This window comes from Nicotiana tabacum, chromosome 11 (assembly GCF_000715075.1).
Source record: "Nicotiana tabacum cultivar K326 chromosome 11, ASM71507v2, whole genome shotgun sequence".
Lineage (NCBI taxonomy): Eukaryota > Viridiplantae > Streptophyta > Magnoliopsida > Solanales > Solanaceae > Nicotiana > Nicotiana tabacum.
Window position 1 is genome coordinate 123480487 of NC_134090.1, and position 25819 is coordinate 123506305.

The 25819-nt window shown below is 39.1% G+C and overlaps 1 non-coding gene across 1 annotated transcript; it reads right to left on the minus strand.

Moving 5' to 3' along the window:
- Nucleotides 1-5682: 5682 nt before the first annotated feature.
- On the minus strand, nucleotides 5683-5756 carry TRNAW-CCA (transfer RNA tryptophan (anticodon CCA)). Its single transcript has one exon. It is a non-coding gene; the product is annotated as a tRNA-Trp (tRNA).
- Nucleotides 5757-25819: the final 20063 nt, after the last annotated feature.

The following is a 25819-nucleotide window of genomic DNA, read 5'->3' on the forward strand; positions in this document are numbered from 1 at the left end:
ATGAAAGGCCACATCTAAGCCCAAACCACTGGAATACGAATGAGATCTAGAATTACACCATATAATAGTACATGGCTTTTCTTCTCGAACCCACCTCCTCCAAATAAATTGCACCTCCATAATTCAATTCAAGATAGATAGAAGGGAGAATGCCGCTTTAGAAAAGATACAATAGTTTCCGACTCCCCCGTAATTGACCCCTAAGCTCGGGGGAATTGGTCGATCAACTCTAGGCTGAGCTTCTAGTGAAAAGCCAACCTTATGGTTGAAAAATGCAAGAACTTTACTTTCTTCATTTCAGCTTTGAGATGAGCCTACCGGTGACCGCCTCTATGAGGCCCTTTGGGCGGTGCTTTCTCGATCAACTAGTAGACTTGCATGAAGAAAGAGACTAAACAAAGCGGAGTACTTATTTAGAAGTAGACTGAACACCAACCCAATCTCGAAAAATAAAGAGAAGTACAAGCAAGGACATTTTCTCGATCAAGAAGGTATTGAACTTCTCGACGCACCTCTATCAATTCCTTCTTTGCCTCATCTCTCTTATGAAATTTCTTTTGTAAGAAGAAGCAGGATGCTATAACTGACTCCATTGAGTCCGCTATGAACAATCCACCCTTTTCTGGATTATTGCCGATGTAATCATAAAAAGCGAATTTTTCAGGGACCGGATAAACTTTGATTTTCGGCTAACCCAGCACCAACTCTTCAATAGATTTCTTGCTGGAGTTCCGTCCTTTAAGCCAGGGAAGCTGCATCTACTTTAATTGATGATTTCTCACCTTCAGCCTCTATACTATATTACATCAAATAGAAGCGATGGTACAGATATTGACCTAACCAAGCTAGTATGAATCATCTCAGCTCCGATCATGGTGGGTGACTGCGGGAGATTAGAAAAAAGCCACTGCCTCGAGAGCTGCCTACGAAAGAGTTCCGGCTATGCCTGGCCATCATAACATTCATAAACGAGATTGATAGATGAATAGAGGAGTCCAGCCACAATCATTATTGATTCGCCTGGGAGGAGTTCAACGAACTCAGAGAGATGAGCCTAACAGTGCCCCAAGCCAAAATAGAGAGAGGAGAAGAATGCAACTATCTAATCGGGATCACAGTTCCGACCATTCCTTTGAAGGCCGAAAGGTGAAGAAGTGTTTAGCCACACTCTCTGCGGAACAGTCTTATCAAAGCGCTCTCTTTAACCAATCAAGCAAGACAGATGGAATGAAAGAAAGAAAAAGTAGCTCCGCAGCTCGCCCAGAAGAAGATAGACCCGCCACTATAGATTTGTCAATCCCTGGGCTTGGCCAAAGGCATACCCGGCATACTAAGACTAAGATGAATCATCTCAGTTCCTCAACAGGCCTAGTCCCTAAATCCCTAAACTAAATAGGACGCTTATAATCGCGATCATGCCGCATCAGCTCTTTCAGTCACTACTACCTGTGTCGCACCTACAGTGGCAGAGAGTTTGATAAGACTCTCGGATAAGAAAGATCAATCCTGAATAAGCTTCAGCTGATTCTCATTATAAATCTTTTTATAAGCAAGGAGCTATCTATAGGAAGATACTTCTTTGCCAGGTCAGTCTGGTCGGAAAGAAGCTTGCTTACACCTTGCTTTATATTGAAAGAAGTCTTCCTCCTTGAGAAGGTAGCCTTTCTATCATTTAGTGGATAACTCCTTGCTCCATTCCGCTTAAGGTGGCGCGCCTTAGTCCCATAAGCTTATGCCTATACCTGCTTTCCCTTGAAATATACATAGTAAACCACTTTAAACTCGCAGTTAGTCTTGGCCCAACTCTGCCCGGGGGTTGGCCTTTTAAGGCTTATTTCACTTCTTTTTTTCTTTTTCTCTTATTGCTAATTGGAACTCCGGCTCCGGTAACCTCCTGAACCTTATCCATTACGTCAACCCTTCTTCAACAAGGGGAAGATAGGAGGGAATTCCCTTTTTCAAGGCCCCTAACCTAGTCCTGGTTTGGTTCTCCAGTGGAAAGATTTGAGATACCTTCTCCTACCCTATAAAGTAAGGGAGACTGACACTATGCTTTATAGAAAGCGAAATAGTGATAAGGAGTTGCGGAAAAGTCCCCGAAAAAAGGAAGCGACTTTTCCCGGAAGAGCAGAGGGGACAGTCTTTGGCCCAGGTAAAATAAAACCTGGCCTCCCCTTCCACCCAAGTGGACTATTCTCTCCTTATGGAGTCTAAGAAAAGAGAGATATCCTTGCGCAAGGCGAAAGATCGATGTCCTTCAGAATTCTAAAAAGATCAAGAATTGCGTGCCTTTAGATCCCGTCTTTCTTGATTATGAATCAAGACGAAAGGTCGGATGTACTTGTTCAGGTCAGGTCTACTTTTGGTCATTCTTCTCTCTGAAAAATAGAATATTGCTCAAAGAAGGTGACTCGTAGTCCCTTTTCGAGTATTATCTTCGCTGTGGATGATCCAGTTGGTGTGCGTATGAACGAACGGATTCCCCCTCTTTATGGGCTATATGCCCTGCTTGTCCCCCATACCCCTTTCAGCAAGGGTTGACGTGGTCTCCAAGAATCTTCTTCCGACCTCTGAGGTGGTCCGTCAAGTCCTCTAGCCTAGGGTAGTCAAAATAAAGGCAGGATTCTCTCGTCTTTTATTTCCCTTTTTTCTGAGAGAGATGTCGTCCTTCCAGTTCCTGATGAATTGAGTCCGCCATCTATTTCATAGTAATCACGAAAAGCAAGCCCTATGTGTCACAAGCAGGCACCACGGGTTCTTTACTTTTTGGTGGGGTGGAGGGCTTTTGTGCATTATAGCACAGGCCGTGACTACCTTTTTACCTTGATTGATGCTGCATATCGCCCGCTTGTTCTATAGAAAACTAAGTGCCTATCAATTAGTTCCAAGAAAGCGGCCGGGGTCTAACTAGAATTTCATTCCAATCTCGATATTGTTGGAATTGGTCTCGAAGAAGCGATTGCCCGCGAAAGCCGTAGCCCTTTAATTGCTTAGGGGAATCGGCCTTCTTTAGTCAAAGCTTTTTCTTGCTTAATGCTTTCCTATCTCGAGTGATTTCCCGTGATCCACCTATGAGATCGTTTGCACCGGCTTTGGATTCAAGAAGATCGGCCATAGAATAAGGAATGGGAAGAGAGCGAGAGACTCTCGATTCGCTGCTCTACATTTCGAGAAAGTGGAATAAGAAAGGCCGTAGTACCCTAGGCCCGACAGAATAATGAGAAGAAAGAGGCCGATTGGAGAAGTTTTGTTTGAGAGGCTAAGGGACTAGACCCATCAAAAAGCAAAAAGAAAATGCGTGACTAAGAAAGGTAACCCTAGAACAAGTTGTCAAAAGACTTGACCCCTGAAGAACTGACCCAAGCAAGGACATTCCGGAAGTTGGTCGGTCAAGACGGGCACTTTCCCTTCGCTCCTTTCGACCTGATCTCCCACAAAAACCAATACAAAGAAGGTGGAAGTGGGGAGGAGAGGAAAATGGATTCATTCAAAGATGAGCCCTTGCCTATACCAACCATAAAGAGTTGTGAAATCGATATAAAGAAGGAGGCCAAGGGAATTTCTACTTTTTTCATTGAATAATAGAAGGGGAATAGGGATTGGACCGATAGGCTCGTTTTGGACCCGAGGACCTAAGCTTTGCTAAAGCCGTGAAAGGGAGTGGACGGTTGTATTTTGGCCTAGTTGGACTGGTTCGCCTATGGTCTCCAACTGCATCAGGTAAATTCTCTCTTGCTTCAGCCTGGAATATGTTTAGACAGAAAAAAGAGGTGTCATTTATAGATTCAAAGATATGGCATAGGGATGTGCCTTTTAAAATGGCATTTCTTACCTGCAGAGCAGTCCATGATAAACTCTCAACTGATAAGAGAGTGCTTGGGTTTGGTCATTCTCTTTCCCCTTAAATGTTATTGCCGTGTTGACTCTACTGTGAACTCAAGTTTAGAATCTGTTGAGCATCTCTTTTGCTCTGGTGTTTTTGCTCAACTGGTTTGGGAACATCAATTGTTAAATGCTACTTCTTAATTGGTGGAACCACAAGGTCCTTAATCCTGTGGCTTCATATATTACTAAGGTCATGCCTCCTTTGGTTTGCTGGGAGTTGTGGAGGTTTAGGTGCAACAATAAATATGGTTCTGAAAAACCATCACTCAATAGATCCAAGGCATTGATCACATACTCCTTATCTCACCTGCTGCATTCTCAGTTTGGCAAGGTTAGAGTAGGTGAGAGCTGGAAGAGTATCTGTCATTTGTATGATGCTTTAATGACTTAGAAATCTGTGTCTTTGGTTAGGTGGATCAAACCACCACTGTTTTTTGTCAAGCTTAATAGTGATGGTAGCTGTAGAGATGGTATTTGCGAAGGTGGTGGTGTTGTCAGAGATAGTATGGGTGCTCTTATTATAGCTTACTCCATTCCCTTGGGTGCTGGAACCAGCAACTGGGCAAAAGCAAAGGCCATGCTTTTTGGCCTTAAATGGTGCATTGAAAGAAGGTATAGGTTGGTGATAGGGGAGACTGATTCCTTATTGTTGTCAAGCTGCACTTCACGAATGTGCCTTATGCTGTTGAAAGCCTAGCTCATCCTCATCCATCCTAGTTAGCAGCTCCAGCTCCGTATCAAGGTCACTATCATCAATATCGATCTCATCAAGAAGAAAACTTTTAGGCTTCTTATCCAGGAACTTGTCCAGAAATACCGTAATGAAAGGAACATATGAGTTTGTCGCTAGGTATTTGACCAAATAGGATCGTCCAGTTCCTATAGAACCTATCACTAAAATACCCCTAGAAGGTGGATAAGGCTAAGCGGAGCGAAAAGGGTTTTCCATGAAAACGATTTTCCCCACACGAAGTTTGTGAATAAGTGATTTTCTGATAATGAGCAAGGAATATCCGTCTTTCTGCTAAACATGATGGATTGAACTCAGAATTCATTAGATGTTTTTTATGAATGTCAACTAAGTATCGTAAGTAAATTGCTCCCGAATGTTCAATCATTTGATAACCAGAGTCATTCTTTGATAAATGATCACTATGAGTCAGACTCAATAGAATTTGATCAATCCTTATTTCTGTTGTTAAGGTGGAGAACCAAACCAAGAATTATCTTTCTTCATCCTTAATCAAATCACTGTGCACGACCTAGGATTCTATTTTATCATCAATCCAATCCCCGTTTTTTCTTTTTCTTAAAAATGAATAGATCTCTTTACTTGTATGACTTAGATGTCTCGTATTTTCTCGAAAAAGTGATTTTATTGATGGGATTTGGTATGAGATCGATGATCTCGATGAGATTGATATTCCAATCTTTCTTCTTAGAGCGTATTGATTTGGCCCCATAAGCGGGACCAAGCATGTTGCCGCCAGAAGAAAAACCCCGTATAGAATCTCCTAATTGTTCCAGAGCTACTAGAAAGAGATTCTTTAACCAAAAAGAATTTGGTTCAGCTGGAGGATACCTATCCAGAAGCTTTCGCAACTCAATCATAGATGATGGAATCATCAAAGATTTGACCTTTTTGAACTCTGTCTCTAACTCACTAGAGGCACGGGAAACAAAGAGAAGATGTGTACGAACGAGAGTTGTTGAAACTAGCATATTGGAAGATCAATCGACCAAAATAAGCATGAGCGGAATCTATTTTATTCTAATTCGATCTAAGAAGAAAAAAAGCACGCTCTGTAGGATTTGAACCTATAACATCGGGTTTTGGAGACCCACGTTCTACCGAACTGAACTAAGAGCGCTTTCTTATCAGAATAGATAAGACTGTAAATAAAAGGATTCTTTTCATAACCCAAATACATTTTGTATGCATATACTAGAATAGCATGATAAAAATCAAAGATTATGTCCAATTTGAGGCGATCTCAATTGATCCCTCGTTACTGCTCCTTTGAGCAGTAATAGGTAGGGATGGCATGATTTGAACCTGTGACATTTTGTACCCAAAACAAACGTACTACCAAGCTGCGCCACATCCCTTCAATTGTTCCACAGTGTAATTGTAGAGAATTTCTGTCTTTTTTTCCACATGGTTATTTCCTCCATTGATATATACAAATTTTCTGCTCATTTCGTCTTTTTGGTCGGGCACGATCCATAATGCTCTCCTCCAGGAAGGTACCTGCAGTGCTACCTTCTCCCCCCATCCACAATCTTTCCTCACTGACTCAAGGTTCCCCTCTCCTATTAAAGAATAAACTTCGAGGCATACTCCCAATGACCCTGAACGTTGGGAGGTTTTTCTGACGAAAATTGCCATGCGATGTTTTGGGATTAAAGACCCCCACATCAACCTAGCCTCGAGATGGTACCCCATCTCGGGGATTTCTGCTCCCATGACTGAAGGCTCTAAGGAGACTTTAATATCATTACGAGCCTCGAGATGGTACCTGATCTCGAGGACCTCCGTCAAAAAAGAAGAAAGGCTCTAAGGAGCCATTAATATCATTACGAGCCTCGAGATGGTACCCGATCTCGAAGACCTCTGCCAAAATAGAAGAAAGGTTTTAAAGAGCCATTAATTTCATTACGAGCCTCGAGATGATACCCGATCTCGAGGACCTCCTCCCAAAAAGAAGGAAGGCTTTACGGAGCCATTAATATCATTACAAGCCTCAAGATGGTACCCGATCTCGAGGACCTCCGTCATAAAGAAGATAGGCTCTAAGGAGCCATTAATATCACTATGAGTCTCGAGATGGTGCCCGATCTCGAGGGATCCCTGTCAAAACAAAAGATAAGCTCTAAAGAGCTACTCATATATAAGCCCAACCTCTAGGTGGTATTTTACCTTGAGGATTTATGCTATTACGAATGCGGATCGTTCACTCGGTTCCTTGGCCCTCGAGCTACCTGAGCTCGAGCCAGTTCACGCTCAAGAGTTACTAATGAAGCCTTAGGGCTACCTTCACTCTATGTTCAAATCAAGTTTCTTAGGACACCGGAACTTGGGCTAAATCTAATTCGGGGATTGTCTGTGAAAGTCCTGGGTCTACCTTTATTCTCAGACGTTTGAGCAAATTCTCCCTCCACGACTACCAACGAGGTCTAAAAGGAGCTAAGTTTGTTCTAAAAATCGAGGCCTCATTCTCACTCGACTCAAAGTCGCTAGTCTCGGCAGTCTAAGTCTATACCAAGTCGACTCGGACTTGGTCCGAGAGATGGCAAAGGGTTTCAGGGAAAATCATATTAACCGATCAAGAACTAAGGGAATACCCACACCCGAGTCCGTTATTCAGACTAATCGGTAGAGTCGCATGCTCAGATTCTTCACAAACGCAAATAAAAGGAAATCCAGCATAAATCAGAGACAAATAGGAGAAACATCTTTGTATTAATAAACCATGATTACAAAAGCCCATGAGGGGTGCTTACACATAATTACAAAAGCCCACGAAGGATCCTAACATAAAAACAAAGAAGCAAAAAAGATAGAAACTAAGAGTTTGATTTATTCTCGAGGGTGCGTCCTCGGCGGCAGTATCTTCAAGAATCATTTCCTCGGGGGCCTCATCTCGATCTTCCAAACGGCATCTTCAAGGATGAAGAAGAAGCAGAAACAGATAAAGAAATGGAGAGGGATGAAGAAGTGGATGGGTGAAAAATTTGGCGAGTATGGATCTCGCTAGCACTACAATTGTGAAGCCACTTCTTGAGACATTGCACCAATGCGGGATGCAACAATTAGTAGATGGAACCACCTCACTCCACGGAAAGTAAAAGGAGTGAGGCGCCACACCGGGTAGTTGAGAGAGGTGAATAGAAGTTCGTAGTCCGCATATCCTTTTATGCGAAGATAATTTGAGATTTCTCTGTCATTACCTCGGGCCAACAACAACAAATCAGTACAATCCCGCCCAGTAGGGGAAAGCTCTAGGAAAGGGCCATGGCATAACTGATGAGAATACTGCCATGTGACCTTAAGGCCACGAGCTTCAGACATGAGAAATAGCACTGGATGAGGACGAAGAGAAGAAGGGAGTAAAAAGGCTATTGAAGAACGATTGAATGAAGCTTTGGTTCAAGAAAGCTTCCATTTATAGAAAAGATGGTAGGGCAACCTACGACGACATCAATGTCCTTGGGAAATGTATCGACAGGCGCAATCAATGCCTGTTGGGAGACGGATCGGCGGCGATATTATCGCTTTGAGAAAATAAACCGACACTATAATAAATGTTCCTAGAAAAGACGTATCGGTTGGATGTCTCAATTATCGCAAAGGTTGATGTCACAAGCATGACATCACTACAAGAGGCTCGAGGTGATCGGTGTCACAATCGTTTCTTATCATTTAATTCTAAGAAACGCGGGGATTATCTGTATACGATAAAATCAGAGGGATCAATATTATGATCATTAGGGCGCCTCGTAGGGACCGCCCCCGGAAGGCTCGAAGTTTAGCTCGGAGTTCGCCCCCGAGGGTTCTCAATGGTCGACCCCGAGGCAGTACAAATCAAAGGCTATGATGGACAAATAGGAAGTTCCCAAAGCACGTGATTAAAGCTGACCTATGTTTATTAGGCTAGCATGAGCCCGTACCGTGGCATTAAATGGTTGTACCAGCCATATATTTTTGTAATAAATGCATTTGTGCTATGTTGAGGTTCCTCTCACATATATAAAGGGGATCCTTGTCATTTTGTAAGGACATCTGATACACAATATTGAATACACAAGAACATTCTTTTTGTTCTCTAACACATTCTCTCTTAACCTCCCTTGAGTTTATTATTCACATTTATTGCTTACATTTATTGTGTTTCATTAATTGTTCTTCATTTATTACTATTATTGACCATAAAGAGCCCTCATCAAAGCTCTCAAAACTATTAGTCCTTCATTGGCTGTACACAGCTTAGTATCGAGCTCGTCCTCGAGGCCCCGTATAACCTGGCTCGAGGCCCTGATTCTCAGCCACTCGGTTTGCTTAAACATATTGCTTTCAAATTCTTATCTTATTTTCTAGTCTCATACTTAACATCTATTTCCTAACAAATAGCATAAAAATAGATCGCATATTTTAGAACCATAAAATCAAATCTAATTGTTATTACCATTTTCACGGTAAACATGTGAGACAACGAGGTTGAGTACTCTGAGAGTGTGAGTACATGAGTTCATCACTAAGATGCATTTCCTTTTGTAGTTCGGTTTTGATGTCATTCATGATTTTTACTTGTATCTTGACATGTAGGCATAGAGATGTACTTTCCTCATGCTATCTAAAAATGAAACATTTACCTGATAAAAATCTTTTGGGAAACTTACTTATATTTTTGACGATTTCGGTAAGTGATTTGGATTTTCATTGATATACTTGAAAAGCGGAACTGTTTTCAGAAAATTGTGAAAAGCTGAGTATTTTATCTCTGAGCTATTTCCTTGTTTCTATATGCTATACGTTGTTATGAATTGGTTATTGGTGTTGGACCCGACCTGTGTCCAGCTCGTCACTGCTTTAAACTTAAGTTTAAGTTTGTTACTTTTTGAGTACATGACGTCGGTTGTACTCATACTACACTTCCTACACATTGCGTGCAGATCCCGGATGCCGATGTTGTGTTCGATGGTTGCTGGATTTGAAGGCATGCATGCACCCCTATTGTAGCTGCCTTTTGTTCATGGTAGCCTTAAAATTATAAAACTCTGTTTATGTATTTTTCAAATAGATGATGTATTTACTTCATGTCAGCTTTGTAAACTCTATTCTTAGAAGCTCATGATTTGTATTACCAGTCCTTGAGAAATGTAAAAGATTCAGAAAATTCCTTCGCTTAATTGTTTAATTAATATTATTGAAATTGAATAGTTAATGTTGATCCCCAATTTTTTCTTATATATTCTAAATATGCAAAGTACCTTCAAAATAGCATATATATGCATATATAAGCATGTCCAAAGTTTTTATTATTTTTTCATAATTTTAAGGTCTTAAATTGATTTATTTTCTCCCTTTTTATCTATAAAATACCCAATAATTATTTCTAAAATTATTGTTTTGATAATTTATCAGTTGGATTTCTATATTTATGCCAAAATATGGCTAAGATAATTTTTATTTATTTTTATAATTACATTTAGTATTTTTAAAGCTAAATTGCACATAATTGCAATATTAGTCCTTTTAAGATTTAATTGTGTTTTATATGCATAAAATTGGACCCTATATTTTTAAATTGTTAATTATGTATTTTAAATCATTTTGGCACCTTAATTTATTTTCCAAAAATTAACTATTATTTTTTATAAACTAAATGGAGGAAAATTGGCTATTTAAATAACAGCCAAATTTAACTTTCAATTATAGCCAAAATTGGACCCCTTTCCAGCCCAATTTCACACCCAAATCACTCGACCCATACCCTATTAACCCTTACCCAAACCCGAAACCCACCTACCCATTTTAATCTCGACTGTTGATCTCCCAGATCAACGGTCCAAACACACCCTTTCCTTTTTAATTTCACCCGACCCCTAACCCTAGTCTCATAATTCAGAGACAGTCGTCCTCAAACTCTCTCATCTCCAAATTCTCTCTCAACTCACCTTAACCCTAATCGCTGTCACCAGCGAGAACCTCCTTCCTATGGTATTTTCGTGCCTTCTCCGACCACATCTGGTCTCCTATACTCCATGGCTCTTCAACTTCATGAGTCCTTGAGATGATTTCAAGGAAAGCCAACTTGCTCCGGTTTGAAACTCGTTTACTGGCCTGTCTCTGGCCATTTTCTTTTGTAAGAAAGGATTTCCTCTTGTTTTTTTCGTTTAAATCCATGAATTCTTAACCAATTCTCTTCATCTCTACTATTTTCTTAAAACCCTAGTTCGCTACTGTTCGATTCTTTTCAAATCTTTATAGATCTGAGGTGATTCGAGTATTATTAAACGTTTTCCTTTATAAATCTCCTGTTTTAACTAACTATTTCGATTTTAGTCATTCTTTTCTAAAACTAGGGTTTCTCAGAGTTCTTTTACGCATGTTCTAACTGATTTCGTTATGATTAAACCTTTTCCCTTGTTTGTTTTAACCGATTTTGTGCTCTTACTGCTTTTAACTTTACTCTGTTAAAAGCCCTTTTTTTAAAGATTTTCTTTACTTTGTTTCTATGAATGTTAGCATGATTTTTCTTACTTTGCTTATATGAGGATTAGCATGCTTTCTTTAATTAGGGTTAGCATGCTTTCTTTACTTCGTTTATGTGTGTTAGCCTGCTTACTTGAAGTCTTGTGATTACCCTGCTTCGAATATGTTTTCCTGAATTCCTAGCCTACTTATGTCGCTTCTGTGTGACTATGCTCATTTTGTTCGTTCATCTCTTACTATTTTCTGTGACTATGCTTCGGATATGTTTTCTTGCTACGTCTGTGGACCTCCTCTATTTATATGTTGAAAGTGCAGAGTCATGACTCCCTTTTGATCGATTCTGATTTCCTTAATTGATGGTGATTGAAAATTTTCTTTCAAAACCCTAAAAGCTTTGCCCCGTCTGTTAAGCTGACTGATTTCCTTACCATATTTGTTATGATACTTATTTCTACTAAGTTGTGTCCTTAATCAAGGCTTTCTGAATTTGGTCCTAATCGACTACTCTATGCTACTGAATCTCGACTCCTACCTTTCCACGTAATTTGATTAGTTGCTTGCCTTAATTAATTTTCCCTTGCCTTGTCTGCACTGCTATTTAATTCTTACTGATTGTTTCCTTAGTTTAAAAACTTTCTGAACCTAGCCTTAATTACTTGCTCTATACTTGTACTATTTTGAAATCTTTCCTTATTTGTTATACTCCAGCCATGTATAATTTCTTTCCTTACTTGCCACCTGCTCTTTACCGTTTACATTGACTCCCTTAATTAAAGAGAGATTCGAACCAATTTTTATACTGAGTTCTATAATTACTAAATAATTGATAATTGCCTTATTTTTAACCAGTTTTTAAACTACTATATAAATGACTCTCTTCTACAGTTTTAACACACGAACAATTAGTTTTAAAAAACACACACATATAAAAATTTCACTTCTTTGCTATTTCTGTGGAACTCTACTTGCTTTACTTTCTGCATTTTGCTTTCTTAACGGGTATGTCTCTAGTTTAAATTTGAAACTCAACTTTATGTGTTACATGCCTATACATCCATGCGTGTTATTGTACTAGTTCTTCAATAGGTTTGTTGTTATTAAGCATATCTAATTTCACCCTTATGCGTAATCATCATATCAGACTTTACTTAGTTCTTTGATACTTGTCCAGTATGTTCACTTAGTTCCCTTACCCCTCCCTTAACTGGTATAACCATGTAGTCACTTAGTCTTCTAGTGCATTCTATTGGCCCTAATGGTATGTCAAATTTTGTTCAACAAAACTCTTGTCTTCAATATGATCCTGCTGCATTCTTCCCTATGTTTTAAATGTCTATTACCATGATTGATTTGTTCAGTAGACTCATAGTTGTTCTGTATATTTGTTATGTCAAATGTTTCCCTATTTATGTGATTTCAAACCTATATGTTCTCAATCCCTTCACCCTGTTTATAAGTCTACTTGTCAAGTAAATCTGGGTATTTTATGGTTAATTGGGTTGTTTGCTGAGTATGTTTTTCTCAAAGAATGATTTCAAAACTGTTGTTCCTACTCCTAGCATTCTTCTCAAAACTGATGATTCCTAGTATCTTTAAAAACTATTTCTGAACCTTTCACTTCCAAACTGCTTTACTAAGTCTTTCATCAAGCACTCTCACTCTACTCTTAGACCACTAAGTTCTACCTCTTTTGTGTGAGCCTTGCCTTGGGACCCTTGAACTCCCTTTGAACTTGGACACATGAAAGCTGGCCTTTCCACACTGCACTTGCTCTGTCTTGGCTATGAAATCTGAGTGTGAGCACTGCCCGGGATCCCTTGAGGTCCCTAGGGAACTCTGACACACCCAGTATGAGAAAAGCCATGAAACAATCTTAGCACTTGAGGTGATTTATTATATAACTCAGAGAGGAAGTCTTAATCAGGTCCTGGAATCCTGGGCCTGTTTTCAGACTCTCTATAGTGTAACTTTTATTTTTCTTATGTAATTCATTTTAGTATTGGTCTGTAACAATCTATTGTAAACAAGTATTGGGGATGGCTAGTGAAAAGGGGAGGGTAGTTATGTATGCTATCAACATTAATGGGTACAAACCGTGTCTTAGGTTTACATTTCCTATATGTGCATTATCAACCCATTCAAAGCATGTCATGCATTAGATACCATGTTCTTAGGATTGTTGTTTCAGCATTTCATTTGACATCACTTTGCCACTTAGAAATTCTGCTTTAGGCTAAATAACAGCATAAACATAAAATGTTGCTCATGCACTTAGAAACCATGCTCTAGGAATTCTGCATATTCTGCATTTTTCATATGTGCACGTTGGATACCCTGTTTTAGGAACTTTCTTACTCACACCTAGTTAAACCAATAATGCATGAAAAAGGACATAAAACAGTCTCATGTTTGGGTAAAACTGGTCACAATCCCTGCATGTTTTTTTTCAACATTTAGAACAACATGTTTTAGGTAAAAACAACTTCCAAACTGTTTCAATAATTCTGGTAACTGCTGCATATTATTTTACGCCTAGGCAAGCCTTAGGTAATATAGCTTAAATAAAAATCAGAACTGCCTTTGTGATTAATGTTTTACCGTTAGCACGTTAAAATCAGTAGGCAAGCTTGATTAGGACTTCCTATTTGAGTTATGTTATAAATATGACTCTTCTGTTATCACTTAGATACCATGCTTAGGATCTGAATTCAAACCTTAATTATGTATGAGTCATGTTGTTTATGTGTATTGTGTGTAGAGGTATATCTGAGTCTTTCATTCGTTTTCTATGCTCTCCTTAATTGAATTCCTACTTGTTTATTATATGTTGCCTTAGTATTTTACCTTTAAACTTGAGGGTCTGTCTAGAACCCCTTTTTTATAGGATAGGAGTCCTAAATTCCTCCGGGACTGATAGGAATGGACGGGTAACAGCATGCAATAGGGATCGAGACCAACCTTCGGTTTAATTACCTTCACGGTTAGGGAAAGGGTAGATATGGACATGATGACCGGTGTGCATTAATACCACGTGTAGCCCCTCTTTGAGGAGTGTCATACCGGTATTGCATTGATGTGATCCATATTATAAACAAACCTAAGGACACCCCCTCCCCTTTACGTTCACCAATATGCTTAGATTGTAATTCTTTTCAAAATCTCGCTTTTCACTAATTGTTTTTCAAACACTTGTGTATTTAAACTTAAATCCCCTACTATTTGAGTCATACTTGTTTATTTGCTACTTGTACAAATTCATAAAAACTATTTGTCCAGGAACCACACTAGGGGATCCTGAGGGGTGCCTAACACCTTCCCCTTGGGATAATTTCAAGCCCTTACCCTGTCTCTGATTATCGAACGTAGTTAGAAATAAACCATATAGGTGCCCTAACGCACCTTAAATCGTTAGGTGGCGACTCTTCAAAAATGCAAACCCCCTTTCCCAAAAGGAAATAGTTGTCCCAATCAAAAATGTCATAAACCCGATTTCGCGAGAAAAAAAGGGGCGGGACAGCATGGCGACTCGGCTGGGGATATTTAGGCTTTTACCATTTCATACCATTTTTGTGAATTTGTACCCCTCCCGATGTGCAATTATTTGTTTAATTTCTTTAAGCGTTTAATTTCTTCAAAAGCAAAACTAACATATCTTTCTTGTTTCCTTCCTTTATAACTGCTTTAAATTATAAATGTGAGCACGTGATTTTTGTCTTACGCAACAATCGCTCCAAAAGAAATAAAAAATAATAACAAATGGTCCTGCTGTACAATTTTTGGATTTTTACGTGACACTTTGTTAATTATTTATGATTTTTGCCCATTTTTATTTTATTAAAATAAAATACAAAAATTGTGTGTGTCATGCGTAATTTGAACCGCAATCCGGTTGTTAAATAGAAAATCATAAATATGCGTCTTCGTCCGTGATTTTTGTTTTGTTTAATTTTACCTGTTTTAAATATTTTAATATGTGTGTTCAAATAATTGTATTAAGTGTTTATTTAATTTAAATTTGATTTACTTAGGTTTTGTTTTAAAATAAAAAAAAATAATAATAATAAAAGAGAGTGCAAAATTGGGTTGAAAATCAGTTGGGCTTATTTTTCATTTTTAATTCGAGGCCCAAAACTCAAACCCAAAACCCCTGTGTAACCCGGTCCAGACCAGCTGATACCCAGAGCGTCCAAACGACGCCGTTTTAACCTGATCTAATCTGGGCCGTTGATCTCAGATTGATCAACGGCTTAGATCACATTCCCATACCCATGAACTAACCCGACCCGTCTTACCCAAACCAACCCCCAAACCCTGAATGAGAAACGACACCGTTTCCTCATCAGATGAAAGATCTGAGCCTTCCATTTCGCCTCATCCAACGGCTGAGATCAACCCCACCCATCTCATATATAAGTTTCCAACCATACCCTGCCCCCCTATCCAATACCCCAGCCTTCGTCTTCACCCCAGACCTCGGGCCTTCAAACCCTAGCTGCCCCTGTATACTTTCACCATGAAAGCCGGCGGCATGGACGCCGGTGACCCCACCCTTAACACCGTAGATGCTCCTCACCATCCTGAACCCAAATCCACCAATCACACACTTCGAATCCCCTCCCACCTTCTCGAATCTTCATTTGAAGATTCGAGTCGGAACCTGATTTACACCAATCGGCCTCAACTTCACACCAGACACTCCCCAGACCCCCCTCGTGGCCAAACCATGCTTGGTTTGGTCCGAATCTGACCAGGGAAGCATGAATCCCGGATCTAATTTTTGGAACCTTAGGGTTCCTCGTCACTGGTCCGTATCTCGTTTAAACCAAGAGATTAAGGTCTAATGGACCTTAATCGAAGTGTTTCTCATATGAGAAACACTTCGATTAAAGTCCGTTCAGCCTTAAGAAAGGTCTGTTCGAGTCCAAGCTAAGGTTTTTGATTTTTCGGGGTTTAAGGTGAGTTTTGCTTTCTTTTCTTTATTTGTTTTAGTCCATGTGATTGTTTAAAAGGCTGTTCATGTTTTGTGAAATTTGTGTTTCGAATTTTACCAACTGTGTCCTGTCCACCTTGCCTGAACCTCTGCGTTTGATTGAGTCCTTCTTCTACTTGTTCTGATAATGCGTATGTATGTATGTGTTGTGCAATTAGCTGATTTTCAAATTTGAACTGACCAACTGATTCCTCGAGTACAATTTTGCTTAGTCGGTACAATTCGAATCATGTGTTCGATACTGTTAAATGTCTGATTTTGGTTTCGATTGTATGTGTTATAACTAGTATAGTCGAGTCGACATATGTCGTCAATTAGTTTCAGCTGTCCGAACAATAACAAATCGACTTACTTCTGCTAAGCATTTGCTTGAATCAATTAGGAACTGAGTTTGTTTACTTATAGTTGTTAATTTGAATCAGAAATGTAAAAGGAATGTTTTGTTTAGTTACAGTTCTGAATTGGAGGGCATGTGCACTTGTGCACAACATGTGCATTTGTGCACCACAGGTGCATTTGTGCACAGCCTGGTTCCTGCATAAAGGGCTTTTTGATTTAAAAATAGTTTGACAGCATATGCTGTCAGATATATTCTGCTGCCCATTACCCTGCTTTAGTTTAAGAAGTATTAAACCTCGTTTAAAAGAGTAAGTCTGCCAGGGAATGTGATGGGGGGGTTAATACTTAAATAGTTAAGTGGAAACTGAAAAGAAGATAACACATGGGAGGGGTGTTCTTTTGGTCTAACAGGCTGTTAAAGGGCTGATGTTAAGGCTTATAAAAGGGAAGGACTTCCATGGATCAAAAAAAGAAAAAGGAGAACAACCTGATATTAGAGAGAGAAAAAAAGAGATACACATATATATATAGAGAAGATGAGAGAGAGCAAGAATACACACACACAGACAGACATTGATAATAGAGAGTGAATTGAGAGGGAACATTTTTAGGAGAGTTGAGTTCTGGAAAAAACAGTAAAAAACTGGAAAAGTTTTCTTTCTGATAACTCAAGTATAATTTCAAAACTGAAGACTGATATTGGATTTTGAAAAGAAAGGAGACAGGGGGAAGGGATATACAGAAAATCAGCAACTGTTTCTTCCTTGTTTGTGTGATTTCTCAGTTCGTTCAACCTGTTCAATCAACTCTGTTTTCTTTCAAGTATCAGCTGAGTTCATTGGTGGATTCACATTGTTTGTTTCTCCTGGATTTGATCTGTCTTGGAGTTTTGTTTCTACTGCATTGTTTGCTGCTGTTTTTCTGCCATTTTTCCATCGGCTCTAACTGTATCCTGCACTGGGAGTTATTCTATCTGTTACCTGCTGTTACTGCTGCTGTCTCTGTTGCCATTGTCATTCTACTGACTTCCTTTCTTCTTCGATTATAAGCATTCCCAGGTACACACTCCTGAAACCTTGTTGGTTGAAAGTTTGAAGTTTGAAGCAGAAATAAAGAACTGAACATTTTTTTTACTTTACAATACTTGTATTCAAAATAGGTCGAATGTTAGTTTGGCCTGTACTTGTTTAATTTCAAACTACAAATACTCTGTATGGGTTAACATACATTCTGATTTGAGACGAACTACTAGATAGCATTTGTTTGTTAGATCGGACGTGTTTTAATGCATACAACCATTAGGTTTTTGTTTTAGTTATGACATTATAACATAGAATCATAGAAAGCATCCGTACGTATTTTGTCTAGATCTCTGAACTATCAAATCTGTTACATTCGGTTCCATTTAATTTCAAGATAAGTGTACCCCAAACTAATTCTCATGTAGCGTTACGATAACAGGGTGATAATGTATGCCAACCCTTTTGTTAGATTACTTGTTCCTATATAGGTTCGATATGGGCTTCAATATAGATTCATTTTTTCGAAATAATGCGATGACTTTTGAGGAAAACTAATAGGCATTTTTCGAATCTAATTAATAGTAGTTTTTTCTTAATAAATAGCCGATTTCATTTATCAAGCCTAAATAAGTTAATTTTGAAATTCAAACTTAAGGTTTGTTTAATGTTAAATTTAGTATGTGTTATTTGTTTGCTTACAATCTCCCTTATCAAATTAACAAAGTTTATTCACTCTTTGAAGACAAGGCATGAAATAATTCTCACCTCATAAGCAACCAATTAGGTAATCAAGCAAAATCTGGACTCGTCCCACATAGTCGAGATTTAGTATGTTAGTCGTTTAAACAAGTAAGTTTGGTATCTTTCTCTTTTTATTTTTAGAGACAAATGTAATAGAAATGTAGTCGCTTTAGGATATCCTTTTCTAAAATAATGAGATGAGCCTCGCCAAATAAAAATGCCAATTGCGGGGCCCTTAATAACTAAACATAATAAATATTTAGAATTCGGGACAGGCCGTTTAGTGAATTTCATGGCCTTTCCCAAAGATAATAACGCGTTAGGCCCTTTAGGCGCGGCTTAATTGAATTACATTCTTAAATTCGGGTGCACATTGATGTGACCCAAATCCAAATCTCAACGGAGTCAAAATGTGTTGACGATCACGGGTGCATTGATTGTGACGTGGTTCGAGATGCATTTTTACTACGTTGCAATTCTATAAAAATAAATGATAACGGTTTTAAACTTAATAAAAGCACATAGGTCACAACATGTATTTAATCAAATATTTAGCCATTATAACAATTTAAGCGACCGTGCTAGAACCACGGGATTCGAGGGTGCCTAACACCTTCCCTCGGGTCAACAGAATTCCTTACTTAGAATTTCTGGTTCGCAGACTTCATTTGGAAAAGTCGAAAATTTCTTCGATTTGGGATTCAAGATAAACCGGTGACTTGGGACACCAAAAGCCAAACCTTTCCCAAGTGGCGACTCTGAATTAAATAAATAATCCCATTTCGAATATTGTCACTTAAATTGGAAAAACTCCCCTCGCGCATCTTACCCTTCGGGGCGGGCGCGCAAAAAGGAGGTGTGACAATAAAACTGTTGTATTTATCGCTTTCTTAACGCGCAAATACATGCCAACATGCTTTTAATTATTGCATAATCATGCTCAACATCATACTCCACTGGTGCCAAACAAATACTATAGCAACGCTTGATGAGTGGTTGCGCCCTTCCTATATCATTACCTCCTAAATTTGGAAAGGCTTATTTGCGGTAAAACTACTCGATCAGCGATGCAGTCGACAGTTCTGTGCCTTCCCCCTTGAGTTGTCCGCTCAAGGGTACCAGCCTAAAACCCCATAGAAACCTTACTCTGTTTAAATTGTGCATGTATCATGGTCAAACCTAGCCGGGTCAGTTATGTTGTCCACATAATGATCCTTTAAGATAGCCTTGTCCAAAAGTACACTGGGTTTCCCTAAACCCAAACGGACATTATCACGTTATGTGCATCTATTTGGAGAACTAAATGCTTCATGCTAATTATTGATATTAATAGTCGAATCTGGTGGGGGTAAGGGCCTAACCTTGTTTACCTTGTAGAAATATGAGGCACGAAGTCCCCAGATTCGGCATAGTCACCAATATCCACCCAAGATTGCTGAGTTGGTGGGAAGATTTACATTCCTGTGACAAAACCCTCGTCAGAAAATATAAGGGTATACTACCATCCCTCCTGGAGATCCAGCCTAACAACATGATAATAGAAGTTGCTATCCTATTTTGGGATTGTGAAAGGGCCGTGTTTCGCTTTGGGGACATCGAAATGACACCTTTTCTAGAGGAGATAGGAGGACTGGCCGGTCTAGTGTAACATCCCTTTTGACTACCTGTATGAAAGGTACGGTCACAGCAAATCATACCGTACCTATTGTCACACCTCCTTTTTACACCCGAGGGGTATATAAGGGAGTTTTTTCAATTAAAGTGACATAAATCGAAATGAGATTATTTTATTTATTTTTCAGAGTCGCCACTTGGGATATTTATTATGGTGTCCCAAGTCACCAGTTTATTTTCAATAGCAACATTTGTGAGGGCCATGGATGATTTAATTTATTTATGGCACACCTCAAACATTTTTTTATAAGTATTAGTTCTTGAATCTAATCTTATGAGGGCCATGGATTATGGCATGACACCTCTCAATTTATTTCAAAGGGTTTTATTATTTGATGTTGTTATAATCGGGTTACATGAAATGCACCTCCGAATTTGGGAATTAGGTATCACGACTATGCCACGAAAATCGTACTCATAGTCACGATGGTTTATTAATCGCGCCTAAAGCAAGCTACGATGTTCATGATTATTTCTTTCTAAGTTTGAGATTATTGCATTGGAGGTATTCAGTAATCAATCAATTATAGTTAGTTAACAAAAAAAAGATAAAAGACTACAATTCAATCTAATACGTCTAATTGCATCAATTTGAAAGAAATTTGACATTTAACTATTGTTCACTATTTTCTTTGAGAGGACAAACGTGTTAAGAAAACCCGATGTCGTATTTGCAAAAACCTTTTTTAGAAAAGGACAGATTGAAGTGAGAGATGCTATAACACAAATATTGCTACGTCATTTTCATGGACCATTATTGCTAAGACATAAAGTAAAAACTAAGAGAATCACATTACACAGTCAAATCTATTTCATTGCCTAATAGTTTCTGCTGTATAAAAAATGAATCTTTACATTCAAAGCATTCTCATTCATTGCTAACAAATTAACGTAAATGAAAGTATCAACAATTCACATGGCCAAGCATGGATTTGATTAATTTCAGAAGAGGAATTTCAATTATAAAACCCACAAATACATGGATCCACCCTAATTACATAAACAAATATTTATAGCGGCCGAGAATTTAGACATGATAAAAATTTCAGCTACACAGCCAAAACAAATTCAGAATAATTCTTTGACCAGGCTTCAAGGCATTCCTAGCAATCACTAATATCCAACTTAAATCTTTAAGTTTAAACATTTAAACCGAACAAATCAGATGGAGAGGAATCTAGTAGCCAACCATAATGAACCCACAAAAATCAAACCTAGATTCAGCAAACAGTTCGAGTTTTCATTCATACAATTAAGGGAAAATTACAAAGTGAGCAATCACATACCTAGCGGCAAGTGAAACAAACTTCAAAAAATCGAATAACAACCAAAATACTCCAAAGATGGAGCTCAGCCGTGACAGATTAGAAACCAGCAGATGAATGTAGACAGCCTTTCCATAGCTCAAGTAGCATGAAATCCGAAATTTAACAGGAATGGCGATGACGAACGGAGACGGCGAACAACCACCGGAAACGCGAACGACATCATAAAATCTCAAACCAAACATGACCTCAATTAAACTCCATCCCTAACATCTAAAAATCTAACGAAAGGAACACTAATTTTTGTTTTCTGGTTTCTGAAGCTAAAGGAAAAAATCTAGGAGAACTTGCCCTCCTTTTTATATGTCAAAAACTAAAATCAGAAATTAGAAGGTGACAAACCCATAAACCAAAACCCAAATTTTGTCCGTTCAATATCTCCCTGTTTGTGTAAACTTCCCTTTAAGAGAAAGAAGTCGTGGCTGATTTTTTCCATAGTTATCGGCGAAAATTTTTTGTTCTCTTTCGTTGCTTCCCTTTTTGCTCCTTCAGATCCGCAGTTCTTTGTCTAGGGGTCTCTAATTATCTGATGCCCTTTTTTTAGGGTTAAGGAAGAAGAGGGTTTTAAAAGAGATGGAAAAATCCGGTTATGGGCTTGGGTAATTATTTGGACTGATTTTGTCTTTAAAATGGCCCAAGTTCTAAATTTAAACCCAATTAATTAAACTTCTTATTTCCTTTTCTTTATTTTTTATTTAATTAAAAATCCTAGAAATTAAAATTCTAAATTATCTAAATTGTAAAACAAAACTAATTACTAAATTACAATAATTATAAAAATTACTTAATCCTAAATTAAAAGTAAAAAAATCAATAATCTAAAAATAAAAGGAAAAAGGGTAACAATGAGTTATTTTTGTGATTTTTATTTTTAATAACGCAAAAAATTAAATAATAAATCCTAAAAATGTAAAAAGAAGCCTAAATGCAGTGCATGGTATTTTTCATGATTTTAATAAAAATTAAACATGCACAGAAATGCAAACAATTAATAAAAATTCTACAAAAATTCTATTTTCTTGGGATTTTATAGGAGTATCTCGTATAGGGCAAAAATCACGTGCTCACAGTTGCCGCTCTTTGCTCGGAAACACGAAGAGTTTTTCTGGCAAAGATAAAGTGAGCAGATACGAGCGATTTTTGCTCGTTTGAGACTCCATTTGGAAGCATTTTGAAAACATTTGACCGAACCTTACTTCGGAGGTTGCCTACATATCCTTGGTTATAAAAGAATCAGGTCGGTGTAGTTTTGTAAGTTTTGGTAGCTTGGACTACCGAGAAACTGTTATTTCACTGATATTGCTGCTGTTTCTGCTTGCTGAGCCCCTTATTACAACAAAATGAAAAATAAAAAAGCTAAATTAGCTAAGCCTATCAACTACGAGTTACAAGATTCCTATCTATAAACATTCTAAAGCTTGATCTTGAGTCTTGACTGGTTCTTCCTACTGACTCTGATCTGAATCTTGATGGTCGTTTAACTGCAACCGCTGATTCATTCTTCTTCGACTTTTCGGATCAAGGCGGGTCATGCAAAGCTTGTGACTGCAATCATATCTTGAGGAGTCCGCAACTTTTCTCCGCTTCTAGACTTTGAGTTCAACTTATTTTCTTGTTTCTTCTTTTCTTTTATTTGGGTTGAGACTTCTTCAAACCTTGTGCCCCACGGTGAAAACCTGTTCACGCACCAAAGCAAACAAACGAATGAAATTTTTTCGCCCCTGTTTTCACTAGGAAAATTTCATGAGTTATTGTAACAAAATCTAAACTATTTCTTTATTGAAAGCAATTAAAATCGGGATTGTGTATCCCTATGAAAAAGAGATTAGGGAGTGGAGATCCTATATTAAAAATGCAATCAAATGGGGATCGGAGGCCCCAAGTTGGGAAGATTACCAGGTTATGCTGGAAAAATGACCGGGTTATGCCCGGGGTCCTCGGGTTATGCCGGAAAAGTCATCGGGTTATGCCGGAAAAGAAAAAGGTCCTCGGATTATGCCGGGGAGGTCCACCGGTTATGCCAGGAAAGTCACCGGGTTATGCCGGAAAAGAAAAAGGTCTCCAAGTTATGCGGGGGAGGTCCATGGGTTATGCCGGAAAAGGTCATCGGGCTATGCCGGAAAAGAAAAAAGGTCCTCGGGTTATGCCGGGGAGGTCCACTGGTTATGCCGGAAAAGAAAAAAGATCCTCGGGTTATGCTGGGGAGGTCCACGGGTTATGACGGGAAAGGAAAAAGGTCCTCGGGTTAAGCTGGGGAGGTCCACGGGTTATGCCGGGGAGGTCCACGGGTTATGCCAGGAAAGGTCATAGGGCTATGCCGGAAAAGGAAAAAAGGTTCTCGGTTTATGCTGGGGAAGTCCACGGGTTATGCCGGGAAAGCCATCGGGTTATGCCGGAAAAGAAAAAGGTCTTCGGGTTATGCCGGGGAGGTCCACGAGTTATGCCGGAAAAGTCATCGGGTTATGCCGGAAAATAAAAAGGTCCTCGGGTTATGCCGGGGAGGTCCACGGGTTATGTCGGAAAAATCATCGGGTTATGATGGAAAAGAAAAAGGTCCTCGGGTTATGCCGGGAGGGTCCACGGTTTATGCTGGGAAAGTCATCGGGTTATGCCGGAAAAGAAAAAGGTCCTCGGGTATGCCGGGGAGTCCACGGGTTATGCTGGGAAATTCATCGGGTTATGCCGAAAAAGATCCACGGGTTATGCCAGGGTGGTCCACGGGTTATGCCGGGAAAGTCATCGAGTTATGCCGGAAAAGGTCCTCGGGTTATGCCGGGGAAGGACATCAGGTTATGCCGGAAAGGTCCTCGGGTTATACCGGGGATCAACTAGGGAATGTGACCCTATACTGGAAAAGACTACCAGGTTATGCTGGCAGCGACCAGGGAATGAGACCCTATGTTGGAAATATTACCAGGTTATGCTGGCATCGACTAGGGAATGGGACCCTATGTTGGAAAATATTACCAGGTTATGCTGATGCCAGCTATGGAGTAGGACCCTATGCTACCATGATTTTGAATTTTTCTTCTTTCTTTTCATTCATTGTTTTTAAGAAGATGAGTAAAAATGCAGGAAAGAATTTGGAGGAGACTTTTCTTTTGGATTGATTATTGCTACAAAGCTGTTTCTAGCCCTTACGCAGTTTCTCTTTGGTTGCACCTGCTTCTTTCAAGGTTGCATTGGATTGCACATGTTTCATGTTTTCAAATAAAGAACAATTGTTAGCTTGAAACGGTGGTTGGTTTTGTGGCCTTGATTATTTCAATCACTTGATCTCGGCCCTTTCAACTACAACTCGTTGCTTCCTGAATACCGATTGCATTTCTGACTCTGGAGAAACTCTGGCTTTTCTAGACTTCGACATGATGATTGGTCGGTGGAACTCAACCTTATCGACTTTATTTTGTCTTCGTAGGCCTTTCCCTTTTGACTTCCTTTTTTTTCTTGTTTTTTTCTTTCTTGTTTTTTTCTCTCTTTTTTTTCTTTTTCTCCTCGAACTTTGGTGCAACGGCTAGTCGCATGGGACTTAACCTTTTTCAACTTTGTTTCGCCTCCGTAGGCCTTTCACTTCTGGATTCTTTCTTCCAACTTTAATTTCAGATCATTTGGGTACCTTGGCTTTTCAAAACGTTGCCGAGACGGTTAGCCACGTGGGACTCAACCTTTTCAACTTCATTTGCCTTTATAGGCACTTCAATTTGATTTTCTCTTTTTGAGAGTTTTGATTTCGAAACATTGGTCGCCGTGGCCAGTCGAGGTCGACATGATGCCCCTGACGAGGCTGGGTTCCTTTTGAACATTAGCTTGTATCAAACGAAAGCCCTGTAAATCAGTTTTACCATCCTTTCTTTGTCTTAGTTTCAGAATAGAATTATACCGAAAGGGATTCAAAGAAAAACAAACAATGGAATGGACAATGAATTTAAACAAAAAGTGTCCCTCTCGGGGAAAGGAAAGAAGGACTTATCTGGAGTACATGCGGACTTCAATGTACATGACATGTCTTTTGGACTGGATGCCTGATCCGTGTAAACCGTCTGACTCTCAAAAATTCATCACAACTTTTGCCTCAAAATTGAGAAACCTTGCCAGGATTCTGACGACGCTGATGGCTGTGAGGATCCTCTTTTCGATCAGGGATGCCCTTTGCGAGTTTTCATGAGCTAACCTCTCTCATTTTTCTTCTCACCATCGCCTTATAGTGCTCTTTGTGAGTTTTCACTAACAAGACTCTCTCATTTCAATTTCTCTGCTTATTGTCGCCTCATAGTGCCCGTGTGGATTTTCACCAATAAGACTCTCTCATTTCATTTCTCTGCTTACCATCGCCTACGGCGTCCATGTGGGTTTTTACCAATAAGACTCTCTCATTTTATTTCTCTCATTTTCTTGTATCAGATACAAGTAACTTTATCTTCCCATTTTGAACCTCTTTGCCGATTGATCAGAAGGACTTGAACAGGATTTTGGGGTAAAAAGGATTTGGATTGAGTTACAACTTTGGAATCTTTCGGGAGAAACCATCGCCGAACCATTATAACATCGATCTGCCCCAGTTTCACTTTTGAGGGAATTTCGATTTTTATTTTAGTGTGACTGAACCCCAGAGAGAGGCTGCCTATGT